Raw genomic sequence first — 25,786 nt, forward strand, 5'->3', positions numbered from 1 at the left:
ATGGAATAAAGCATTAAACAATGAAGGATAAATAATTTAAATGATTAAAAATTGCCTCTGTCATATGTTTAATGTATGAGAACTCTATTTGAATTTTCTCTTCAAGGAAATGCAGCAGGGTTTTTAAAGGGACTTTTTCAAAACAGGTTTGTTAAAGGGAGAATCATGTCTGCCAGGAGAGGTTGCTGAGCACAGAAATGCGCTACTTCCATGTTCCTTTATCTTGCACTTTCTCTGATACATGGGAGAAGTATCTCCTGGTGGGAGGTATTCTATCAGGTAGCCAGTGGTATAGTCTCACTGTCTCCTTTCGGATATTTAGAGGAACTGTCATGGGTCAATTTTTTTAAATAATCTTAGACTTTCAGGATTCCTAGGTAAGAGGCACTGTCCTTGAAGTCCACTACCTCAGATAAACTTCTGTTTTTATTCCCAAATTAGAGAAGCTGGGTGGGTTACAGAGAAGTCCTAACAAAGACATGTCTCCTTCTCGTTGACCTCTCACCTTCGGGGTGCCACATTTTATCAAAGCACCATGTTATAGTATGCAGTGGTTAAGAGAATAGTCACCGAGATCGGTGAACCTAATCTCTGCCATTTATTGGCTTTGTGACCTTTGTCAGTTAATTCAACCTCCTCAAAACTCAGCTTTCTTATTTGTAAAATGGGTCCAAGTAATGCACATCCTAGAGGACTTCTGAGCATGAAATAAGACACAAATGACAACTACTTAGCTCAGTGGAACAGAGCAGCTTTTCCATTTTCATTATTGCTAGGTGCATTGGTGAATGCCTGTAATCCCATAGACTCAGGGGGCTGAGGCAGGATAATCACAAATTCCAGGCCAGCCTCAGCAACTTAGCAAGGCTCTAAGCAACGTAGTGCGACCTTGTCTCAGAATAAAAAAAGAAAAGGCATGGAGATATAGTTCAGTGGTAAAGGGCCCTGGGTTTAATTCCCAGAACTGCCCCCCACCACACACACACACACCCTATGTACAAAAGTTTATTATTAGTTACAGAATTATATATTGAGTGTTTATTTCCAGACTCAGAAGAGTGCACAGTAGACCAGTAGAACCAAGGAAAAACACCATAAATCAAGGAAATACTCACCACCTAATGCAAATTAAAAAATCATAAGCAATAGGGCCAATTTTGGAAAATGCAGTGTTTTTAAAAACCTGACTTCAAATATCTTAAGGCAGAGTCATAGCTCTCCAGTTAACTCTAATCCCCAGTATTTCCATTGTCTTACTCCAGCCTGCCTTTATTCCTTTTCCCACTTAGCAGGTAGGAGCTTGAGTTTGCTACCTTTAGCAGAATGGTTAGCTCTAGAAGTTAAATATTTTTAATAAGTGTCCTAGCTCCTCAAATGCTTTAATATGTTGAGAATCTGCTCTGTTCTAGGCACTGAACTAAGCAGTTTCCATTTGTGTTTTACTTTATGTTCAATAATCCTTTGGGATGAGACCCATCTTACAACAAAGGCATCTAATTGCTATGTAACTTTAATGGAGATAGAGAAAAATCTGAATAATCTTAGTACAATTAAAGGGCCAAAGATAACAATGGATTTTCTACCAGTTGTTTCCTTTGTCATTATTCTAAATTAATATTTACCTAACATCCATGTAGGATTTCTGCTGCCCTGGGACTGTGGCCCATTATCATCAGAAGTGATTATCTAGAAATACAGTTGTAGCCAATTTGTTGTTGATATTCTATAAGCGCACATGATTATCAATAAAAGTTAAAGTTCAAAATGTTGGTGTACCTGACAATAGGAAACTGAAGACTCACTGCAGATATTTTAAAATATGACTGTAAATATGTTGACTCTTCCCAGAGAGGTGGGTCTAATTCTCATGTTTATCTTTTATTGAAAAATCTAACAGTGATATGGCACATTTTGTTGGGACCAGGTAGTTTTCACAGTCAAGATCTTAAAAACACGATGGTGTGTAATATGGTGACTATCCAAAATACTTGAATCTGGTGATGGAGAGGGTTATGATTACTTTGATCAATCACGTACAGCAGTAGTGACCCAAGAAATACCTAATGAGTGTGAAATAAGATATAAATGGCAATTGCTTAGCTAGTTCATGGAACAGAGCAGATTCTCAATAATATTTATTACTACCCAATCTTATTATTTTCTATCTATATTGAATATACATTTTTCAGTCTCAGAGAGGATTGTGACTTCCCAGGCTAGGTGATGAAAGGTCATACTTCTGCCTGTTCATTGGAAACACTCACATTTAGAAACTTGAGCCCCCATATAAGAAGTCCATTAACATGCCAGAAGGCTCTCATGCATTCTGGCTGACAAATTTGGTGGAGCCCAGTCTTTAACTTTCTAAGCTTTGTGCCATATAAATGAAGAAGTCCAATTGGAAGTAGATTCTCCAGCCCCAGTATTCTAGCCCCTACTTCCTCAGGTGATCCCAAACCAAGATATTATGGAACAGAGAATAGCTGTCTCCACTGTGCCATTTCTGAAGACTTGACCCACAGAATCCATGAGAGCAGTGAAATGATGGTGGTTTTATGCAGCTAAATTTAGGGTTATTTGTACATAGCAATAGATTACTGGAGCACTCGCCCAATAAGGTTGCCTTGCTCTGGAGTTTGGATAGTCACCATATAGCACACCATTGTGTTTCTGAGATCTTGACTATAAAAACTAAATATGCCATATCACTGTTAGTTTTTTCAATGAGAGTTAGTACTACAATTTGGATCTTGAACGTCTCCCAAAGGCCTGTGTGTTAAAGGATTGGTCCTCAGGGGTGGTGCTGTTGGAAGGTGGCAGAATCTTTGAGAGATATGGCCTAGTAGAAAGTTCTTTGGTCATTTGGGAGTGTGCTCTCAAAGTGGACTATGGGGCTGGGCATGGTGGTACACATCCGTAATTCTAGCAACTTGAGGTGCTAAAGCAGGAAGATCAAGAGTTTGAGGCTCATCTGGGAAGCTTAGCGAGACCATGTCTCAAAATAAAACATAACCCCATTATATGTTTCTTTTTTTTTTCTTTTTTTTGGTACTGGGGATTGAACCCAGGACCTTGTGCATTTGAGGCAAGCACTCTACCAACTGAGCCATATCCCCAACCCCATTATATGTATAACTGTAATGCACTAATAAAAATATATTAAAAAATAAAACAATAAACCCTGAAGGGAGAGGGAAGTGCAGCAAGGAGATAAACGAAATAGAAATAAAAATAAATAAAACACTGAGAAAAAAGTGTAAAAAGGTCTGGGCTGTAGCTCAGAGGTAGAATGCTCCTGGGTTTGATCTCCAATACCTTAAAGGGAAGCGAGGTGGGTGGTTGTGGGGTTCTTGCTCTCTTGCTTATTGGCCATGAAGTGAGTGACTTTGCACTGCCGTGTGCTGCCTGCATAATGTTGTGGTGTTTGCCTCACCACCAACCCAAGGCAGCAGGACCAACCGAGCATGGACTGAAACCTCCAAAACTGTGAGCCTAAATCAATCTTTCTCTTTCATAAGTTATCACAAGTGTTTCATATAGTGACAGAAAGTTAGCTAACACAGCTAGCTAATTGGTTAACAGATATCTATGGAGCTGGACCCAAGCAAAAGGCAACAAACAAAACCAACCTCCCCTACAATTTTATAGCGTGCTTGGAAGGGCGTGCTATTATTTTTTTCACTCAGTAGTAACTCAGTGTCATTGCTTCTCAAGTAGAAACAACAGTTTCCTCAGTGACGAGGAATAATGCAGGGCAAAGGACTTTGTGTTTTAAACATAGATAAAACTGTTGGTACACATAAATGCTTGATGTCATGATTATTTTAGATTAGTGGGTAATACTAATAGTTTGTGCTTTTATGAGCATTTGAGCAGTTTGAGCCATACAGGAAGACCAGGCTCTCGGGGCCCAAGGTAGCTGGTGCTATAGAGGCAGCTAGACTGTAGTGACAGCATCAGTTCTCCTTGGTTTTGTTTATGAACAAGTCAGGAGTTTGAAAGTCAGGGTGTGGCAGATCACAGAGCACAACACTTACTGCCTTGCAGCCTGACAAGAATGTAGAAAGTCAGCTCCCTGTGGGTCAACAGCTCAGTGTCTAGGTCAGGGATGGCAAACCCACGCACAGTCGATAGGGCTGCCTCTGTACACGTCAGGTGGCTGCCATGTTGGTCTCATCCCAGCTGTGGGGTGGTCACCCAGGTGCTCCTGGTCGGGCCTTCTGGGACATTCCTTGCTGCCCATCTTTCTGAGGAGAGCCTGGGGACACATGGAGCCAGAACACAGGTCCTAGCATGGCCACAAAAGAACATAAATTGATGCTTTCTGTTTGTCAGAGACTTTCTGTTTCTGTTAAAAAAAATGTCAGGAGATACTGTTTACATTGAATACTAAAAAGCTAAAAAGAAAACTGAAAAGCTAGAAAGTTCATCATTTTCTAGAAGAACATCTAGGATGGCTTTTAGATTCAGAAAACACCTCCTTGTACATGGCTTGTGGAACAAGGAAGGTCTACATCCTAGTGTCTGCCTTTAGAACTATAAACTGTTAGGTTAATTTAGACTCTGAACCAACACTTTTTAAAGAATCTGAAGCTCTTTTTATTTTGTATGTACACAGAGTAGACCTTTGACAAAATTGGCTGAAAAAACTTGATTTTGAGAATGGGGGATCCTCTGTTCTCTATTGCTGGGAGGCAGTAATCTTTCATTCATTCAGAACATACCTGCAAGGTGCCAAGCCCTTTCCCCTCCCTGAAGGAGGTCGACCTGTAAAGGAGGGTGGATGGTGGGCTGTACTCGTGCCCTGGTGGAGTGCAGGGGCTCCACCAGGCTGATCCCTGAACTGACACCAGGATTGGCACTGCAGGATTCAGAACATGTCTCTGAGGTGCTTGTCATTCTAAGTGCTGACAGGCCCCAAATACTCATCTTTATTTAGTCAACTCAGTAGAAGGAATGAATTTGAAGGGGCTGCCCAGAGGTAAGGGGGGTTTAGAATTTAGCCTTAAAGTCACTAGAGAAGCAGAGTTTCTGATCTCTTGTTGTCAGGACAGGAAGAACTGCATGGAGATAAAGGCTCACCTGTCCAGTGCATTTCAGTGAAGTTAAGGTTTCCTGTCAAGGCTGAGGTAGAAATGCGTTTTCAGAATTACTGGTGGTCACTCTCCTTGTTTGACCTCTAGATCGCTTTGCATTCTTCTCTGTGATGGTTAGTCAGGTGCGGCCCCAAAAGGAGGAGTTCAAGAAAACAAAACTGATTATACCCAGACACAGGCGGCATGCCATGCCACATGGGTCCACATGGGAAGGACACCAGGTGATCAGGAGGCAGAAGACAAGAGCCAGGGAATGTTTAGGCCAGAACCTTCCTAGGAATTAAAAGGCTGGGCAGGGTGGGGGAGCAGGTTAGCACTGGTTAGTTGAATAACTTGGAGGACTCTAAGCTTCAGGGGTAGTTCCTAGTTGTCTGGGACCTGGTTCTGCAATGACAAAGAACTAGGAATGTTGCCTTCTGGGTGTATAGCCCAATAAGGAGGTATGGTTCTGGACTGTCAGAGGCCTGCTCCTGGCTGAGCTCTCATTGTCTCTAAGAATTGGCTAGCCCTGGGGCAAGTGGTCTTTCCCCAACTAGGAAGATTTTTTTGTTTGATTTGTTTTTAAAGATGTCAAAGCATTTATATATGTGTTTGTATACACACACACACACACACACACACACAAACACACATCCCACAGATGAAGTAGCTGGCTGCCATTTATGGGCCCTGCCTGGCATGTGAAAAATACATATTTAAAAAAAACTGGAATCACACTGAGTGTGGCCTGATGGTGACAACAGTGTGAGCCATGAAGAGGAAACAGTGGATTCATGTCTCATTTTATGATATCTGAAGGTGCCCCCGAAGTACACAATGTTGGGGGGTGAGATGCACATCACCATTTGAATTGTTTTCTCTCTCCTCCCTCTTGTGTGAAGAGTTGGATTTAAGAAAGTTAAATGTGCTGTTAGGCAAACTCCACAAATAAGAAATGCAGTCCTATTGTATGTCAGTCCACATATTGGTTGGGGATTCCTGGATGATTATTATTTTTTTAAAAATTTGGATAGGCCAAGGCAATTTATCATTAACAACAACTCAGGGTGGCGGTGGTATTGCTTTGCTTTGTTTATTTTTATTTTTATACCTTAAATCTTGATGGGAGGGTGGGGCAGATATCAGGGATTGAACCTAGGGACATTTTACCACTGAGGTACATCCCTATTCTTTTTTATTTTTTTATATTTTATTTTTGAGACAGGGTCTTACTAAGTTGCTGAGGCTTTCTTCGAACTTGGAATCCTCCTGCCTCAGCCTCTCAAGTTGCTGGGATTACAGGTGTGTGCTGCTGTGTCCAGCAAATTCTTGTCTTTAATCGGGCTAGATGCATTTTTTAAAGTTTAATTCGTGCATCTAGTTGTACACTCAGTAGCATACCGTACTTGGTCACATCCTGTTTCCCCTCCTGCATATTCCTTACTGCTTGAGAGGGTTTCACACTGATAAAATTAAGTTGCTAGAAATCTCAGCATGCTTTGGTAAGTATTACAGTTCATGATGGTAGTTTTCCAGTAATAAAGGAAACAGTTTATTAAAAATAAAAGGCACAATCAATTTATTGTAATATTCCATTAACTCTGGTTCTGCCTCTACTTCCCAGTGTTGTTAATGCTACAGTGTCCTTAAGTTAAAATGTGGTTTATGTAAAATGTTTGGGAGATATGTTTCAGTAAACACAATGTTATTAGACAGAGGTGGCTGATCATTTTTGTATATAAATTTGTCCTTGGAAGTTAATTGGTGTGTTATGTTGCTTTCCGTACCTAAATATATCATTGGAGGTATGTAAGAGTAATTTAGTAATAACACCCTTGTTTTATTTTAGCAACCACCAGAGCACCAACTTTATTTCTAGAAGTTGAAGGAAGGCAAAGAAAATAATAGATGCTGATATATAAAATGTAGTGTTTTCCACTCAAAATGACTGTTACTAATTAATAAACTCTTAACAGATGTTTGCATTTTTGTAAATTACTTCCTTTACAGAATCATGTAATTCAGCCTATCTGCAGCCACTTCAAAATCCAAATCATAGACCAGAAAAAAATCTGATAAACACAGGAGGTTGTGTTTGATGTTGCTCAGCTGGATGTGACCCACACTCTAATTGTAACCTGAATAAGTCCTGAGGCCTCTCTCTTATGGCCAGATTCTGCCTGCAGTCTCCATCAAAAGAAAACACATTCTAGTACCAGAAGCCCTGAAGAACATGTCTTTTTAATCTGAGTTTTTTTTAAAAAACACAGCTTAAGAGTTTTACACTTCACACCACATAAACAACTTCTTCAAAATTCTGTGTGGCTAACCTGTTCCTCTACCTAACACTCATGGCTGCTGCTGAACCTCTCTTGATCTCTCTCTTCCAATTTCTCATTAGTCCTGAAGCTCTACTCATTTTTTTTTTTTAATTATGGACATATATTTTACACACAATTTTTTTTTCCTTATTTTTGATCAGACACAAACACGACCTCCAGCAATCTCACAGTAACCTTTGGATTTCTTTTCCTACTTCCCACCTGGATTGCACCTCTCTAGAAAGACCTATAGCTCCATTTCCCCTGATTCTTGAATATCCTTTGCTTTCCACATGTAGAACACCCTCAGAAAGGAAGATCTTTGTTTGACTAATTGCTTTTCTTGAGAGAAATTCTAATCTAGAATTTCCTGAGAATAAATTTCTTTACTTACTTACACCATTCGCAGTCATTTTTGTACTCTTTGAATCCATATTTAATACTTATAAAACTATCCCTGCTTTATAGAAGAAACTGTGCTGCCCCCCAAAAATAAAGTAATTCACTTCAGTTAGTAAATAATGGATGTTACTTGAACCCAGGCAGTTTGCTTCCAGAATCCTTCCTTTTAGAAGTGATACAAACCTGCCTGCCAATTTTGCTCCATTCCGTGTGCTCTTGAGTGTGCAAGAAAGGGATAGTTGTGTCTGATTAAGACTATACAAGTAGAAAATTAGGTGTTTTCTTGGTCCCATGTTCTGTACATGTGTTAGGAAAATGGAGATTCTAAATCAAAGCCACAAATCTGCATAGTGAAAGGCCCTTTCTTGTTCATGATTCCTCCCACACCATGGTCACACTTGAATTGTTTACATTATCTCATATTAGTCTATTCTCTACTCACCCTAAAAGAAAGGGGCAGCAGATGTATGAAAGCCCCTTGGTTCTTAGTACTATCTATCTGCTACTTCTGAAGTTCTATATTTTTGAAGCTTCTTAAAAGTCATTTTGGATGAATGACAAAGCTTTCCTGTGTAACCCTAGTCCATCTTTCTGTGAACAAAGAAATTTGCCATTTCCTTTCAATGTTTTGATCACTAAGAAAGATGAATGAAGAGCCTGGTTATTTGGAATTCAGTTGCATAATAGTGAAAAGGGTCGATGGGGTTGTTGGCATTAGACCCCATGATATTCCATAGAAGAATGATCCTACTAGGTAGGGCTCTGGCTTTGAGGGCAAATGGTCAAGGGCTTGATAATTTTGGCTTAGATTACATTACCATGGCATAAACAATGTACCAGTGTACAGTGCACCAGCAAGAGAACTTTCTTGACCTTTCAACTTCCTTTTAGCTGCTCCAAGGGCTGAGAAATGTGGTGCACATGGTGTCTTTTTGCATGATTGCAAATGAGGAAAGCCTTTGCATGACATAATGTCCAAACCCTGCTTACCCCCCACCCTGAAACAGTTAGACACAATTGCTCTGGGATCTGGCTGGACTGCCTGACCCCCACTGTGAAGCACTGAGCATCAGAGCGTGGCTCACTACATTTTCTCCCTGCACCACTCACATGTTGTGTGCATAAGCTTCAGTTTCTCTTGGAGACAGAACAAGGAGACAATTTTGGTATGTACTGGAAACAACACTGGACTTGTAGCCAGAAACTGGGTTTAAATCCCAGTTCACTGGTTTGAACATATCCCTCCCACTCTTGGAAACTTACTCTGTTCATTTGTAACAAGAGAACGATAAACATAATTTTTAACTTGGTGTTTTAAATATGTTAACAGAAAAATCACTCTTTTTAAGGTGTTTTACCACTTCTTCTTTGTGGTGCAAAACAGGATTTCAGATCAGTAAATTCAGCTACTGACATATTTAAACAGTTGCAAGACTTTTGTCCTCCATTCCCTCTTCCCTACCACCCCAGAATTCTCTGAGAAAAATCAGATATGGAATTTAAACGTTAACCTTATTCAAACACATACACATATTTTTAAACTATGCAGCTAATATCTGTATTATATTATAGTCAGAATTTCCTCCATCTCCTTCCCCACTACAGTGATATCAAAGCTTTCAAAAAATGATAACTGCCTAATTTTTAGAAAAGGTGTGTCTCATTTATTACTGTTCTCTTACTTAGGCATTAAGAAACTCAAAAATCTATCCTCTCAGCTGGTCTAGCAACATTATTTTCTCAATTTCTCTATTGAGTTCCTTAATTCTTTTCTCTTTTGGCAGGGAGGATTGAACCCAGAGCCTCATGCATGCTAGACAGTGCTCTACCACTGTGCCACAACCACCCTGGCATCCAGCTCCCCCCCCCCTTTTTTTATTCTGAGACAAGGTCTTGCTTAGTTGCTGAGGCTGACCTCAAACTTGCGATCTTCCTGACTCATCCTCCTGATTTCTAGGATTACAAGCCAGTGCCACCACACCTGGCTGACCTCCTCGACTCTTTAGAGGATATGTTTACATTGTTATGTTCTTGTGCAGTTTTAGAACATATTCCTCAGCCAGTGATGATTTTTAGTGACTAGGAGTAAGGTGGCCAAGAATTGCTCCCTGACAGCATCTCTTTTGCAGATACTTCTACGCATATCTGCAGTATCTGCGTGTCTCAGAGCCCAAAGTTTGCAGAAGCATTCCCCAGGGTGTTCTTGGCAATGTTTTAGCTGGGTTCCTGGCTGTCCACACTTACCCACATTATTGGTAAGAGTTATAGCCAGCCTTCCATATGGTTCTGGGAATAAATAGAGACCCAGTGACATATCCTTTTAGAGGAGTTATAATGCCCATGTAATACCAACCCCCCAATATGTCATTATTGTTATTAACATGAAGCTATCATTTCATTCCCCAAAACAATGGACTGACCCTACCATGCAGGTCTCTGATGTTCACTAGGAGGACACGTGGGGGATTTCTAAACCATCAGATATTAAAACTCACACAGCCAAGGGTAGAGGGTATTTCGATAATAAAAAGCATGTCAGTCAGCAAAAATCCAGAAAAAGAGGGAAAAAAACACAACAAAACAATTAAACAATATGATAGAAAACATATAAAACTGTCAGGAATAAGATTAACATAGAACAATAAATGGGACTAGTTTAATTCCTTTAATAAAATCAGTTAACACTCAAGATTCATTTTAAAAAAATCTAATTATATGCTTTCTTCAAGAGTTGTACATAGACCAAAATTACACAGGATGAAAATTAAGGAATAGTTGGCAAGTACTAACAAGACGAAAATGGGATAATTTAATATAAAAATGTAGGATTAAATGTAAAAAAAAAAAAAAAAAAAACCTTAAGGTATAAGGTTTGGGTTGTGGCTCAGTGGTAGAGCATTTACCCTCACGAGTGAGGCACTGGTTTCAATTCTCAGCACCACATAAAAATAAATAAATAAAATAAAGATATTGTGTCCATCTACAACTAAAAATAAAAATAAAATAAAATAAAATAAAGGTCCATTGGCAACTAAAAATATATTTTAAAAAAATACCTTAAGGTATAGAAGAATAAGTAATATAAGTCCAAAAAAGAATATTTATCAGTAATAAATCTTGATGCACTGAACACACTATCACTGAATTAGATAAAGTAATATCTTTTAAAAATACAAATAAAATGATATAAGCAAATAAAAATATAAACAAAAAATTTAAAAATACAAATGGTTTTCCATAATCATACTGGGAGACTTTAACAGAATGTTTTCAGACTTTGATCAAGTAGACAAAAATATCTAGAATAGAATAAATGAATAACATCAATATCATCAGCTTAACCCAATAAATAGGGAAAGCAATTTAAAAAGAGGGAGGTATTTACAAAAATTAATTAATTCTTGACTAAGAAAATCTTCAATTAATAAAAAAAAAAGTCATATTGGCCACATATGACAACCCAAGGGTATTGAAATTTTATTTTCTTTTGTGAGTTTTTGTTTTCATGTTTTTATTTATAATTGACCCATAATTATTGTACATATTTATGGAGTAAAGTGTGATATTTCAGTAAGTCCCTGCAAAGTGTAATGATCAGATCAGGGTAGTTGGTATACTCATATATATATATATTTATCATTTCAAATAATTGTCATTCCTTTTGTTGGAAACATTTAATACCTGTACTGGCTATTTTCACATATACAATTAGTTGCTGCCAATCATAGGAATCCTACTGTATTATACACATTAGAAGTTACCCCTCCCACCCAGTGGGCACCCTGTACCCATTAACCATCATCTTTTTCTCCTCCTGCTTCTCCCCACCTTTTCCTTCCTGTGGTAACTGCTATTCTGTTCTCTACTTCTATGAGATCAACTTTTTTAGCTTTCACATATAAATGAGAACTTATGATATTTGTCTTTCTGTGTCTGGCTTATGTCAATTAAAATAATGTCCTCCAGTTCCATCCATGCATGTTGCTTCAAGTAACAGGATTTCATTCTCTCTCTCTCTCTCTCTCTCTCTGGCTGAGTAATATTCCATTGTGTGCAAATACCACTTTTTAAAATCCATTCATCTGTTGATGGACACATAGGCTGTTTTGTATCTTGGCTATTATGGATGGTTCTGCAGTAAACATGAAATGCAGGTGTCTTTTCAACATACTGATTCTATTTCTTTTGGATGTATATCCAGTAGTGGGATTGCTGGAGCATATGGTAGTTCTATTTCTAGTTTTTTTTTTTTGTATGTTTGTTTGTTTTTAGGAACCTCCTTACTGTTTTCCATATGGACTATATTAATTTGCATTCCCACCAATAGTGTTTGAAAGTTCTCCTTTCTCTGCATTCACACCAGCATTTGTTTTTCATTGTTTTTGTTTTTGATAATAATCATCCTAACTGAGACGAGATGGTATCCTATTATGGTTTTGATTTGTATTTCCCTAGTGGTCAGACAGCTGAGCTTGCAAGTTGGCCTCAAGGTTATCAGGGGACCCTGAACAGGTTAGTTAATCTCTGTAAGCTTGGTTATTCTACCTGTGAGGTAGAGATGACAGTACCTACCTCACAGTTGTTAGAATTAAGTGGAAATATGTGTGTAAAGCACTTGGCTCAGTGTCTGCGTGTAATAAGGATTTAATAAACGACTGCTGAAAAAAATCCATGCAGCATCTCTTCAGTCATTTCTGGGTGAGATGATAACAGTACTGTCAGTACCTTGGTACGTCTATGCAAGAGCAAGGCAGAAAGCAGAGTTTAGATTAGCCAAGTTCTGCCTAACCGGATGAAAAGACTGGACATTTTGTCAGTGACAATTTGTGAAATATGCCAGTGGTAAGTGGTCAAATTAGTGTCTATCCATTAGAAGAAAAAAAATCTACAAAGTATAATGTTCCCAAGCAATAGTGATTCATTAGCTGGAGACCAGGTCCTAGCTCCAGGGATGGGAATGGCGGTTTTGCTATTCTGTACTTGTCCAGCTGCCCCCAGTGAGAAAGTAGAAATCCAGAGGCCTTCCCCTAACCAGGCACACTCCTCATCAGCCAGGCTGAAACCCTTCTCCCAGCCCTGCAGCCATAGTAGGCTCCTTAGACATGATAATAGATTCATGAGATCTTGGTAGAGAGACACAAAAGGAGTCCAGTAGTGAGCCCAGAAAAAGTTTAGTACTCTACCTCTTTCATCTGTATTTAGGACTTGATGAGAATTTATGGTTTGGGGAAAAAGTTAGAAAGTATCTGGAGTAATTAGAAATCTTAGGCTTTTTTAATGTCTGTAGATGCTATACATCAAACCATTTTTATCATTTTAATTAATCATTTTATTTTGTTCAGTGAGGTGGGGTCAGTGGAAATAGTTCAGTGGTGTTCAGTGGTGTCCAGTGGTGCAAACAAGAGCTGATTGATGGCTTGGCTTCCTCCACTGCCAAGACAACATTGATTTTAAAGTGCATCAGCAAATTAATGACACATAGGAAAGAAAAAAGGACACAACATGAAAAGTACACTTTAGTTCTAGGAATGTTAAAATATGAAGAAAAAATGCTGCTGCTGCAGATGTGTCTTAGAATTAAGGAAATGCAGAATTTCACTCAGTTGGTATCTTGGTTTTGATGTTTTGCTGCTGGGTAGATGCTACAATTTTATGAAAGCAATTAAAACATATGTTTTATTAATATACATGGGCAGGACTAATAAAAATTGAAGGCAAATAAACATTTTCTCATGCCCATAAAGTTATTTTTTGTCAAAACAAAAATCATGGATGGTTGGGGAGGTATTACACCTGGTGAACCTGGAGCATCTCATAGTGCTGGAAAGTAAGAAATACTCAGAAACAAACAAACAAAAAATAGAAAAACACTGAAAGGAGTATGTCCAAGGAGCACAGAAACCAAGGAAAGGACTCCCAGCTCCAAAGCTGGAACAATTTGGGCAACAAAGTGGTGTTGAATTATAGCCCAAAATATAAAATAAATATCTACAAGGCCATATTGATATAAAATGATTGAAAATATCAATAAATGTGGAGAAGAGGCAGATCTTCCATGCAGAAGAATTTCAAGTAATTTATGTGGAACTCCACCCTCAAGGACTTCCTTCCAAGGAGTGTACATGGAAAGGTGGGATTGTGGGGGGCAGGGAGTGGGGACAGCCCAGCAGTAGAGAAACTGACAAACACGGCCTCAGCCCAGGGATCGAGCCCAACATCAACATTATTAAATCATACTGATAACATAGACACTTAATATGTTGTGATTAGAATAGTACATTGTTTTTGTCCTAAATAAATCATAACCCCTTCTTATTTTGAGAAAAGTATCACACAATCCTGTTGTGGCACATTCTGCAAAGGACCTCCTCAGTACTCCTCAGAACTGTCACACTCACCAAAACAAGGAAAATCTGAGAAACTGTCACAGGCAAGTGGAGCCAGGAAGACCTGGTGACTAAATGTGATGTGGTGTCCTGGATAGGAGCTGGGAACACAAGTACCCTGGGTCAGAGCTCAGGGAGTCTAAATAAACTGTGGATGGTAGTAATAATAATGTTTCAGTACTGGTTTACTAATTGTTACTTATGCAGCAATTTTGTATCATATTAACATTATATGTTAATTATAGGAGACTGGGTATAGAATATATGGGCATTCTATACCATTTGCTCAATTTTCTGTAAATTCATAGCTGTTTCTGAAAAAAAAAAAAATGAAGTCTATTAAAAAATTTAAATGCCTAAACAGAAAAACAAAAATCATAGACCAAAAGCCAGGTCAGGGATTTAAAAGGAACATTATAAAGCATTTTGTTAAGACCTTTACTAATTTAAGCAGAACAAATGCAACTGCTTGGTTGAAAAATGGAGCTTAACCCAGTGTGTGACATTTCTAAATACATTCAGATAGAATCATTATTTTTCATCCACTTAGCATTTTGCTTTTCCAAAGCCCTTTGCAATGTCTGACTCCAGGATGTTGAAGTTTTACCCTTATTCGTATTTTAAAGCTGATGCCATGTCTCTAGCTTGGACAGTCATCTTGGCTCCTGGCTAATCTAAATGTACAATTCAATCAGAAAACTAGCCATCAACTGTCAAGATGCTAAAATAGTTATGGGTATTTTCAAAGCCAGAATTGCAATCGTGTGGCAAGACTTCAGTTTGTTGTCCACAGCTCTGACTCTCAGGACTCCTTTCTTTACTCAGTGTTCTCATATGGAAAACCTCATTGGGGAATTATAGGGTAATATTTTCAAGACTTGGAACTTTTCTATAGTTACCTTGCTAAAAACCAAAAAAAAAAAAAAGCCCTTTAAAAGCATTTTTAAGAAAAGAATTATGCCAGGGTAGCCAAAGAGAAACAATTTTGGGGTTTCTACACTGAGTCAAGTTGTACAAATTGTAGAATATTCCCCTTGGTCCAGGACATGGTTTTACTCCCACACACCACTTCCTACATCTGCAAATTCCAGTGTGTTTGGACCCTCCTGAGAGCTGGGGAATCCTAAAAGAGGAGAGCACTGACTACAGAAACCAGAAAGCTGGCTGTGGCACCTTGGAACTTCTTGCTGAAGGGGCCCCAACTCTTTCCCAGTCTTCCCCTGTCCAGGGCAGAGAAGGGCACATCATCTGGACACCCCCTGGCTCTCTTGCCAGGCTAGTGTTGGAGTTTTTTCGCCCAGGGAGGCTGACAATACATCGGCTTTGTTTTCTAAACCAGGAATTAGGGCACACTGTCTAACATGACAAATTAGATGGTGTGTGAATTTGAAACTCTCCCACGAAGTCCAGGGTGAGTGGCCGTGGTTGCTGCAGAATCCAGAAATGTGAGCAGCAGAGACCTGGGTGTGATCCACTGATAGCAGTGATCTCCAGAGAGGAGCATGGGGACATCCTGGGAGCAGCACCATTGAGGGCTTTTCCTCAGAAGTCTGGAGGCTCAGCAGCAGTACCAGGGGCTGCCTTGATAATGGGAGAGTGCACAAGCCCCAGGCTCTGCTGTAGTGACCACCCCCTTCTCAGCTGTGGAACCTCAACCCCAGGATGGAGACCCTGGAGCTTCTCTCTCTCTCTCTCTCCCTCCCTCCCTTCCCCCCACCTTCTGCCTCCGAACAGAGTCAGAAGTGCCAAGGGTTCAGAAAGCATTCCCCCAGGGTTTATTTCCTCTTTACCTGTGTCCTGGGAACACCCAGAAGAAGCTGGGGGACCCCTGCAGAGAGACAACCATTTCTGTAGGCACAGGGTTACCCCCATAGGAAAAAGCAGCCAGGCGATCTTATCACATGCCTCTGAGTGAGTAGAGAGGCGAGTGGAAGAAGGTGCCTGTGAGGAAGTGCAATGTCACATGCAGCATTTACAGGAAGCCAGCCAGAAGATAGCAGGGGACTGAGCACTTGGCCGTTTGCAGCGGATTAAAACAACAAAGGTTAGTGCTCCCCCGCAACCACCACCACCTTTGAAAAACTTTTCATAGCTTCTGTAAAACACCTAATTGATTCTCTTTCCTTGAACTGTCTTTGTTTCTCTAATGGAAAGAAGTTGCTCTGGCTTTGAATATAAGATCCGGTGTATAGGTGGTAACTGCACTTTGTTAGAGGAACAAACATTGAGTGGCTCAATGAAATTCTCAGAACCTCTTGCTTCCCTGTTTAGAACTTCTATGCCTTTAAAAAAGAAACAGAACAAAACTTCAGATGTTTGTTAAATAACTTATTTCATGGAATGCAGCTAAGCCTCTTCTCATTTTTACTTATTAGCATAAATCTGAAACAGGACAGATCATTGCAGACATATGTGGGGTGTTGGAGCATACAGAAATACTGTGAGTAAAAACGTGCCGCAAGGCTGTATGCAAAAGTTGGTTGTTTGTTTTTATGTATTTTTCATCTTGTAAAACACATCTTTTTGGATTATAGTTCACGTTAAAATAATTTAATGTCTATAATTCTTGGGTTTTTTTTTGTTTTGGGTTTTTTGTTGTTTTTTTTTTTTTTTTTGCTTCCTTTTTTTTTTCTTTCTTGTTAACAAAATGGGAGTAGGGTAAGGCTGCTTGACTGTGAGATGAGGAAGTCCTTTGCCTGCAGCAGTTTAAGAAGCCAGCACAGCCTGGATCTAAGGCCAGCAGGGTTTGGAGAAGCCTTGAGGCTTGGCTGTTAGTTACTAGAGCTTTCTGACCTCAGCCTTGTGCTTCCTCTAGAAAGGAAGATTTTTGAAGAGTCCACAGAAGAGCCAGAAAAATGGGTAAAGGGTTGGAAAAGAAGAGCCCAGACACATCTAAAAGGCCCAAGATTGTTTATCTTATGGCCAATGAGGGGCAGTTTGATAAAGAACAGCAAGTCAAGGTTCTGACACAATGACCTGCTGCTTTTAGACCTGTAATGAAAAAGGAAAATGTCTCAAATCTGAGCTAGAAGAAGGAAATTACTTCATTCTTGAACTGTTCTTAAGTGCTAGGACGGGTTAGTCAGAGAGATCACATAGCTCTCTCTGGATGTTTTGGAAAACATCCTAGGTTGCTTTTTTGGCCATGTTAACGTGTTCATGGAGGCAGGGGAGTAACGAGGAGAGGACACTAGGACTCAGAGCTTCCATTTTCATCTCTTCATTCCAGCCGGCGTGTTCTAAACTGTGTCTACTGAAAAACAACAAAGGGGTGAAGGTTTAGTGGACTCACGTGTTGTTTATATCTCAGTCATCCAAACTACCCAGAACAGTGATGAAAGAGGAAAATCATGGTTGGGTATGTCCTCAGATTGCCACATATTTTTCATTTTTTACTACCGTTGTTGTGCAAGAAAAGGGAGAAGATGACAACAGGGAGGTTCTAGCTGGGATCTCAACCCTGGTGGTTTCAGAAACCCTTCACTAGCTCTGACATGAGGCAGTGCACAGTTTCCCTGGGTGTGAGGGAACCAGTTGGACCTTGCTGCCTTCGCCTCCAGGAGCGCCTGCAGTTGGATGGCCTCTTGCTTGCCCACCACCCCTGAGCACTGGAGAGAAGCTTAGAGCTTACCAGTGGGCCCATGTCCCTCGAAGGAGCGCTTCTTTCAGTTTTCATTTTGCTTTTTAAATTTATCATAGAGTTTTGCTGTTCAAGGAGTTTTGTGTTATGCTTATCTGATGCTTATAGTAGAAAGGGGCTTTTTATTTTGTTAAAATACTTTCCAGATGGACCTGATGTCTTTCTTGTGAATGTGTCCTTCCAAAAGCCTTTTCCATTTCTTTTTTATCTCCCTAGACATTTCTTGGCCCCTTCCCCAGTCTTTTACTTCCTCTATTTTTTTTTTTTTTTGTGTGTGTGTGTGTGCTTGTCTGTTGTGTGTTTGAATTGCAAGAAAATATTTAAAGGGTAATCTTTATGCAACAGCTCTGACCCCCAGGCCTGGAAGGGCTTCTAGAAAAAAAGAGGAGGGCACAGGATGGCAGAAGGGGGTGGATCCTGCTGGATGGTACAGAGCTCCTGGAATAGTAATCTTGTGTGTAATATTCAGACAGGTATTACTGCCAAGGTGAACACTGAGTTCTGTTTGAAGGGGAAAAGTGGAAAAAAAAGATTGGTCACTTGTAAAATGGAGATAAAATGATGAATTTTATTGGGAAGAACAGTTTGAAAACTTTATTCTCTAAAAAGGAAGAGAGTGGCACTGACTTCACGAGTTTCTCTTCTCCCCCAGACTCCGACATATAAGCAGCCTCTTCTCCCCAGAATCCCACATGACACAAGAGTAACAAGTCAGCATTCACAGATGTTTGGGTGATTTGAATCTCAGAGGGATAAAATGATGACATACAAACATTCTTGATAATAGGGGAAAAGAAAATAAAATTGATGGGCGCCACCCTTTAACAGAATTCATTCATTTTTGAGTTGGAATGAGCAAATCTAGAGGCCTAGCTAGCACTTTGGGTTTCTCAGAGAATTTCCTGGGCAAGGGTAAGATATTATTGGCATCACCATCACACTGGGCAATACTAAGCATTGTACATTATTTTACTTGAGTTAAAATACCCATAACATAAAATTTACCATCTTAACTAGCAAGCATGCTGTTCAGCAGCATTAATATTCACATGGTTGTATAGTCAACCTCCAGAATTTTTCCATCTTACAAAACTGAAACTCTGTATCCATTAAACAACTTCCTATTTTCCCTTTCTTACCAGCCCCTGGCAACACCATGCTACTTTCTGTTTCTGCAAATTCAACTTCTCTAGGTACCTCAGTTAAGTGGAATCCGTACAGTATTTGTCTTCCTGTGACTTCCTTTTTTCACTTAGCTTAATGTCATTAAGGCTCCTCCACATCGTAGCATGTTGGAATTTGTTTCTTTTTTAAGGTCAGATATCCCACTGTATATGTATGTCACATGTTCTTCATTCACTAATCCATCAATAACATTTGGTTACTTTCACCTTTTGGCTATTGTGAATAATGTGGCTATAAATGTGTGTGTTTGCAAATCTCTTCACAATCCTCTGTTCAGTTCTTTTGGTATATACTCAGAACCAGTATTGCTGGATCATGTGGCGAGTTTGCATTTAGCTTCTGATCATCCAGTCCTCCTTTATCACCATCCTTCCAAATACAGAGACTTGAAGATAACTCACATTACAAAATCTTATTTTTTTCCTTCGTGCATGCTCATGACAAAATGTTCATGTTTTGCTTCTGGGTATTAAGGATCCAAAGGGGACTTGGACTGTTAACCCAGGAAAATAAGTAAGCTTAGTTGGGCTGTTCTGGAGGGGTAGCCACAGGGAGTATTTAGTTTACAGATTTTCTGGAAGAAAATGGTACACAGAAGGTGTGATGAGCAGCCTGACTGAATAGTGGGCAGTGATTCTTTTGCTGGAAGTGCTGTCTTCTATAAAGTATTACAAGTGCTAATGTCGACTCAGTGACATCACCAGGGAAGGAATTTCCTGTATGCCTGATGGAGTTTTCACTTGGCCATTTCAGTTTCCCTCAGTTTCTTCATTAGTTGGAAGATTGGTGCTACTTTTTAAATAAGCCTGTAAATGCCCCCACTCCCCAAAGCATCAGAAAATGGCAAGAACAATTGCTTTTGTTCATTCATGAAAATGATGAGTGGGTGTATTTGCTTGCTTATGAAAGGGCATAAAAGCTTTTCCTGAAAAGAATAAACTGGAAAAAGATGAGACCTTGAAATGGAACTGTCTTGCAGCAAACTGAATTTAAGAGAGCCTATTTCTAGTTTATATGATATTCTGCTGACTACATGTACCACTAACATTGTAATTTCTCAATGCTAATGAGAAGTCACTGCTTTGAGGCTTAACTAGCTAGATACTTACCAAAGTATCTGTTTTGATATTTTCTGGTATGAATTAGGTTTCCTTTATACTTGTTTTCTGTCTACATTTCATTATGTCATTTTTTAAGTTAACTTTTTTTTTTTTTTTGGTACCAGAGATTGAACCCAGGGACACTTAACCACTGCGTCACATCCCCAGCCCTTTGATATTTTTATGTTTTATTTGGAGACAGGGTCTCACCAAATTGCTTAGAGCCTTGTTAAATTGCTGAGGCTGGCTTTGAACTTGAGATCTTTCTGCTTCAGCCTCCTAAATTACTGGGATTACAGATGTGTACCACCTGTGGCCTTTGTATTGGTTCGTAATCTCAGTGTGACTTAAAAAAAAAAAAAAGTCTTGTTGTAGTAGGATAAGCATTTGTCCTTATACCATGCATAAACATAACCATATATATGTATATGTATGTATAAAGAATTTTCCCTATTAATCCATCCATATACAGATATATGTACACACGTATATCTGTATATGGACGGATTAATAGGGGAAATTCTTTAGAGTATGTATTTCCTTGGCTAAAAGACATTAGATGATATCTTGGAGCCTACAGTTATTTGGAATATGCTAATAACCATAGACTAGGCAGTTATGTCGCTAAGCATATATGGTTTTGCTAGTGAACTGCTATTCTTTCAGTAAATCACTGATATACAAATGGTAGTGATTTGGAGTATCTTTGATTTCTAGGCTAGCAATGGAAAGCTTTGGTCTTCCTTTAAGGCTTTAGAGACCTGTAGAATGATCCTCCTGAGTGCAGGCCCAGTAGAGAGGCTGCCCAGTACCTCACCAGCCTGCTGTGTACAGAGCTGCACAGAGGGAACTGTTAAAAGAAAAGAATTGATGTTCCAATTTTGCTTCTCACCACAGTGTGACTCCTTAGGAAAGTCCCAGTTCTACAAATCATTTAAATGAACATTCTTGGTACATTGCCACCAGAGCTTCTCTTGAACCTCTTCAAAGCAAACAGTGTATTATGCCCTCACTCTTTCTCTTCTCCCTATTTTTCCTCTTCTCTCTTCCAGCTTTCATCTTTGCCATTTCATGCCCACCTACCTTCTGAAAATTTAGGCCAGAACCTGTGTACAAGAACCGTGTGCTTCCTTCCCCAGCCCTTTTTCCCAGAGTATTTAACAACCTTTCCTGCAGAGCAGGGACAAACTAATGCTGATGAGCATAGTTACCAAAGTTAAAAATAGTTGAGAATTTTCATATAAGAAAAATAAACTGGAGAAAATAATGTTGTTATGAGATCCTGGTGAATTAGGATGAATGAACTGCTTATAAAAACTTTTTTGAAGGACTCATAAGGAAGTAGCAGTAAGAGAAAGAGAAGTGAAAAGGCCAGAGGATAATTTGCTCCAAAAGACAAAAATGTCAGGTTATTTAAAAACGTCTTTTCCCTTCTACTTTAGTGCCAGGAACATCTGGCCTTGGGAAAAGTTTAGGAAAGAGGCTTTCAGACACTGTTGTCATTTAAAACTTAAAGAGGTAGGTAAAAATAAAACCTTGGATTTTTTACTTTTATTTTTTTCTTCAGTGCTGGGGATTGAACCCAGGAGTTTGTGCATGGTAGGCAAGCACTCTACCACTGAGCCACACCCCAGCCCTTTTTTAGTTTTTTTTTTTTTTTGAGACAGGGTCTCAATACATTGCTGAGGCTTGCCTCAAACTTGAGATTCTCCTGCCTCCGCCTCTCAGGTAAGATTATAGGCATGCACTATTGCACCTGGTGGAAACTTGGGTTTTTTTTTTTTTTTTAAGAAACAGAAAGGACCTTAAGAGAGTTCTATCCCCTTTCTTTTTAGATTTGGAGACTAAGGCCCAGAAAGGTCTGGTGACTTGTGTGTGAGTCAGAATAGCTCATTAGTAAATAGCAGGCACAGAACAAGGCTCCTGATTTGAGCACTGGCTACCACATACTGGAGCCATGTTGAGGGGGTCTCATGGACTTGGGATCCAGATAGAGGTGCCCCTCCAGGATCTGCAGAACCAGATACATGCCTAATGGAAGTATACTAAGAGATTAAGGATTTGGCAAACTGATCTCTCCTTAATTCCTGGGAGACAGTCATATGGTTGTAATTTTGTAGGCAGAAACCTAACCTATCCTACCTGGAAATGGTTTGTGTGAAAGAAGCTGGTTCTCATGGGAAAAGAAGAGGACAGGCCCCAAGAGGAAAAATTACTTATGGGCTCAGGAGAGGCCAGGAAAAGAGACTTAATCTTGTGTAAATGAAAGTAGATTAAGAAATATGGGTAAAGATCTGTTGTGAGATATGGATGATATCAGCTCTCACTGTGCCCTGGATCACGCAGTCCTCAAAAGTGTTAGCCCTCCTTAGCACTGATTCTAAGGTCTCTGAACTACTTTCTGAATGCCAACGAGGCTTCTTGGGTACCATTATTACAGAAGGGTAAAACCTGGACAATGAACATGGTCAATGGAAAGAAATGACATCATTTGGAAATTCTGATATGCCCAGCAGCCCTTGCAGATTTTTAACTGGGGTCAGCCATTCTAAGTTATCTCTCTGGCACCCAGATAAAAGGGAAGTTTTAGAACTTTTTATGACAATGACTGTTTGAAGTATGGTAAACTATCCCTAAACCAACTTCAACTCAGACTCAGTTTCTCTGTAAATTCATACAACACAGATTGCTTCTATGATCCTATAAAGCATGAGCATATTTTCCTGCCAATATTCAGTTAATTCTGCAGCAGCAGACACCAGCTGGGTATCTAGTCAGAATCAGTTCTGACACTGTCTACCTGGGGATAGCATTATATCCTCCAGGTTGAGGGTTCAGCCCCCAAAACTGGACCTGGATCTGGCTCCTACACGCACCACCTCCATTTTAGATGCCAGTCACAAGCTTCAGGTTGTTCTACCTGTGCTTCTGACTGACTGACTATAAACCCAAGTTCCCCCAACCTTCTCTTAGGTTCACTCAGTTTGCTAGAGTGGTTTACAGATTGCAGAACTCAGAGGAACACTTTATAAAGAACAGAGATAAAGAGATGCATAGAGTGAGGTATGGAAGAAGGGACAAGGTGTTACCTGCTACTCTCCAGGAACCTCCCCTGTGCACTATTTAGGTATCTAGAAACTCTCCATCTGGTTCTTTGGGGGGTTTGTGGAGACTTCATTGCATACTTCATGCTAATATACTGAGTGGGGAAACCCAGGGAGGCCTGTCTGTTCAGCATTCTTCTTATCCTGTCTGTACAGCATTCCTTTCTCCAGGGCATAGGGCAGGACCAATCTGTAATGATGAGGGTCTTGTGACCTCCTATCTGATAAGCGTAAGTCAGATATTTTCTTTATGGTCAGCTCTAAGACAGAAAGGCTGGGGAAGATCAGAACTTCTATGACCTGCCTTGAGGAAGAGCCAGAAACCATGAATTAAACCCCAAAAGACATGTATCATAATATCACAGCCACTCCTAAGGGTCTTTCCTGGCAAGCAACTGCCTGTCCCCTTAGCATCAGTCTTAACTCTTTGCTGTTCTGCAAACTGCCACAAGCATTGGAAATCACAGGGCCCTTTTTGGACACAGGATATTTTTTATAAGATTCACCACCACCACCATTTCCCCTTAATTTAGAAATATTTATAGAGCACTTTTCATGTGGATCTTTTTCTAGTGGAGAATGTGGACAATAAACAATAAACCTAAAACGTATTGCATGATATATTCTATTAGAGGGTCATAATTGCTATGAAGAACTACAGCAGGGTAAAGCAGAGCAGAGGCACCGTGTTGAATATATGGATTTAAGTGGGGGTGACTAGGGTATCATGGAAAAGATGGTAATATTTGGAAGGGGTAAGAGAATTTTCCAGGTGGATACACAGGGGAAAGCAGAGGGCAGTGAGGCAGTAGGGTGCCTGGCATATTCAAGGAATAAAAAAGAGCAGGTGTGACTCAGGCAGAGTGAGAAGTTGGAGGCAAGACCCTAGTGTCCTAGCAGGCCCATGTGGAACTCTGGCTTTCCCTCACAGTGAGAGGGTACTTTGGGAGGACTTTGAGCAATGAGAGGCAGTGAACTGACTTTACATTTAAAGGATCCCTCTGGCTGCTGGATTAATAGTTTGTAGGAGCACAAGAGTAGAAGAGAGACCAGTTAAGAGGCTATTGCAGTACTCCCACGAGAGGCCATGGTGCCATGGACCAGCGTGGCAGGAACAGAGGTGACAAGGAATAATTAGAGACTGGATATTTTGAACATAGAACTAACAAGTTTAACTGTTGGGTTGAGCAATAATAAGTAAAGAGAGGCGTCAAGGATGATTCCAAGGTTTTTGGCCTAAGCACAGGGAGAATGGAATCCCATCAAACTGCAATGACAAAGCTATAGGCAGAACAGTGTGGAATGGAGAAGGGATAGAGTTTGGCTTGGGATCAGCTGAGCTCGAGGTGTTTGTTAAACAGACGTCCACGTGGAGTTGGCAATGGAGAACTAGATACACATTTCTGGGTGAAGGAGTGAGAATCCTAGAAGAAATTAATTTTTCTTAATGGTCTTAGTGGTTTAATATCCAAAAGTCCTAAAAAAATACAACATGGAGTGGGACTGCATAATATCTTATTCACTGCTTGATTTCTAGGACTGATTCAGAGAATGCTCGTTAAGGTAAATAGCAGTAGAAATGGCAGGATTCTTATCGCAAACTCTGTCTTTCAGGGTTTAAGCCTCAGTGATTCCATAACTCTTATTTTGAAAAAAAAAAAAAGACTTTTTTTTTTTTAACAAAATAGGCAAAAGCAGGGGCTGGGGTTGTGGCTCAGTGGTAGAGTGTTTACCTAGCACGTGCAAGGCACTGGGTTTGATTCTCAGCACCACATAAAAATAAATAAATAAAATAAAGGTATTGTGTCCAACTACAACTTGAAAAAAAAATTTAAAAATGGGCAAAAGCAATGCCTAAAAAAAGCAAGCTTTCCTTTGCTTATATGTCGAAGCAATCAAAGGAAATGTTATGAGATTGATTGCTAGAATTTTTGTTTATGTGAATGTTATTTTAAATATAACTGGAGTTGCATTTGTTATCCCTTAAACAAACAATGTCTGGTTGTGCAAACTTTAATGAAGTAATTTATGTTGTTTTCCTATGGAAAAGGAGGTAGACTCTTTATTCAAGAGGTAGAATTCTGAGTTCCCATTGGTTGGATCTCAGTCCATGCAAGATTGTTAACTTTTGTTTTCACATCTAAAGTCGCCTTTTTGTCTTGCCTTTTAATCAACTTGTATGAACAAAAAGCATCTATTTAAAAAGTACCTACAGTAATTCTCTGGAATAATACTGGTGTTTCCTGGTCCAAGCTGAGATGAAAAGTTTTTAATTCTCAACTTGTCATCAGCTTATAAGAGCATTTATCAAATGTATCTTTACGTAATCTCATTAGTCCTCAATCAGGCAATGAAGCAGGTTCTATGATAAGCCGCATGTGCAGAGGTATGTATTGCCTCAGAGAATGAAGGGTATTGACCGCATTCCACTGTCAGGAGCCAGAATTCAGACCAAGATCTGTCTGTACCCACAGCTTCCCCAGTCCACTTCCCAGAAGCATGGAGTAAAGGGAAACAAACCAGAGCATTTCAGTAATTCAAAAATCCTTCCATGATCTCACATGTGGACTAAA

The 25,786-nt window shown here is 39.7% G+C and overlaps 1 protein-coding gene and 1 non-coding gene across 5 annotated transcripts in view; one reads left to right on the plus strand and one right to left on the minus strand.

The window, feature by feature from the left end:
- Window positions 1-25,786, plus strand: part of Wipf1 (WAS/WASL interacting protein family member 1) — a 116,724-nt gene that overhangs the window by 25,670 nt on the left and 65,268 nt on the right. The window contains exons 1-2 of one of the 4 annotated variants that reach the window (XM_027946144.2): window positions 16,150-16,228; window positions 16,560-16,624. The exons of 1 other annotated variant lie outside the window; for it this stretch is intronic. The gene's annotated coding sequence lies outside the window, so the exon portion shown is untranslated. Of the gene's footprint in view, window positions 1-16,125; window positions 16,229-16,559; window positions 16,625-25,786 lie in introns of those variants that run through there. 2 more of the 4 variants (XM_027946143.2, XM_027946145.2) reach the window with 2 other exon arrangements.
- Trnal-caa (transfer RNA leucine (anticodon CAA)) lies at window positions 3,044-3,118 on the minus strand. Its single transcript has one exon. It is a non-coding gene; the product is annotated as a tRNA-Leu (tRNA).

Source organism: Marmota flaviventris, chromosome 11, assembly GCF_047511675.1.
Source record: "Marmota flaviventris isolate mMarFla1 chromosome 11, mMarFla1.hap1, whole genome shotgun sequence".
Classification (NCBI taxonomy): Eukaryota; Metazoa; Chordata; class Mammalia; order Rodentia; family Sciuridae; genus Marmota; species Marmota flaviventris.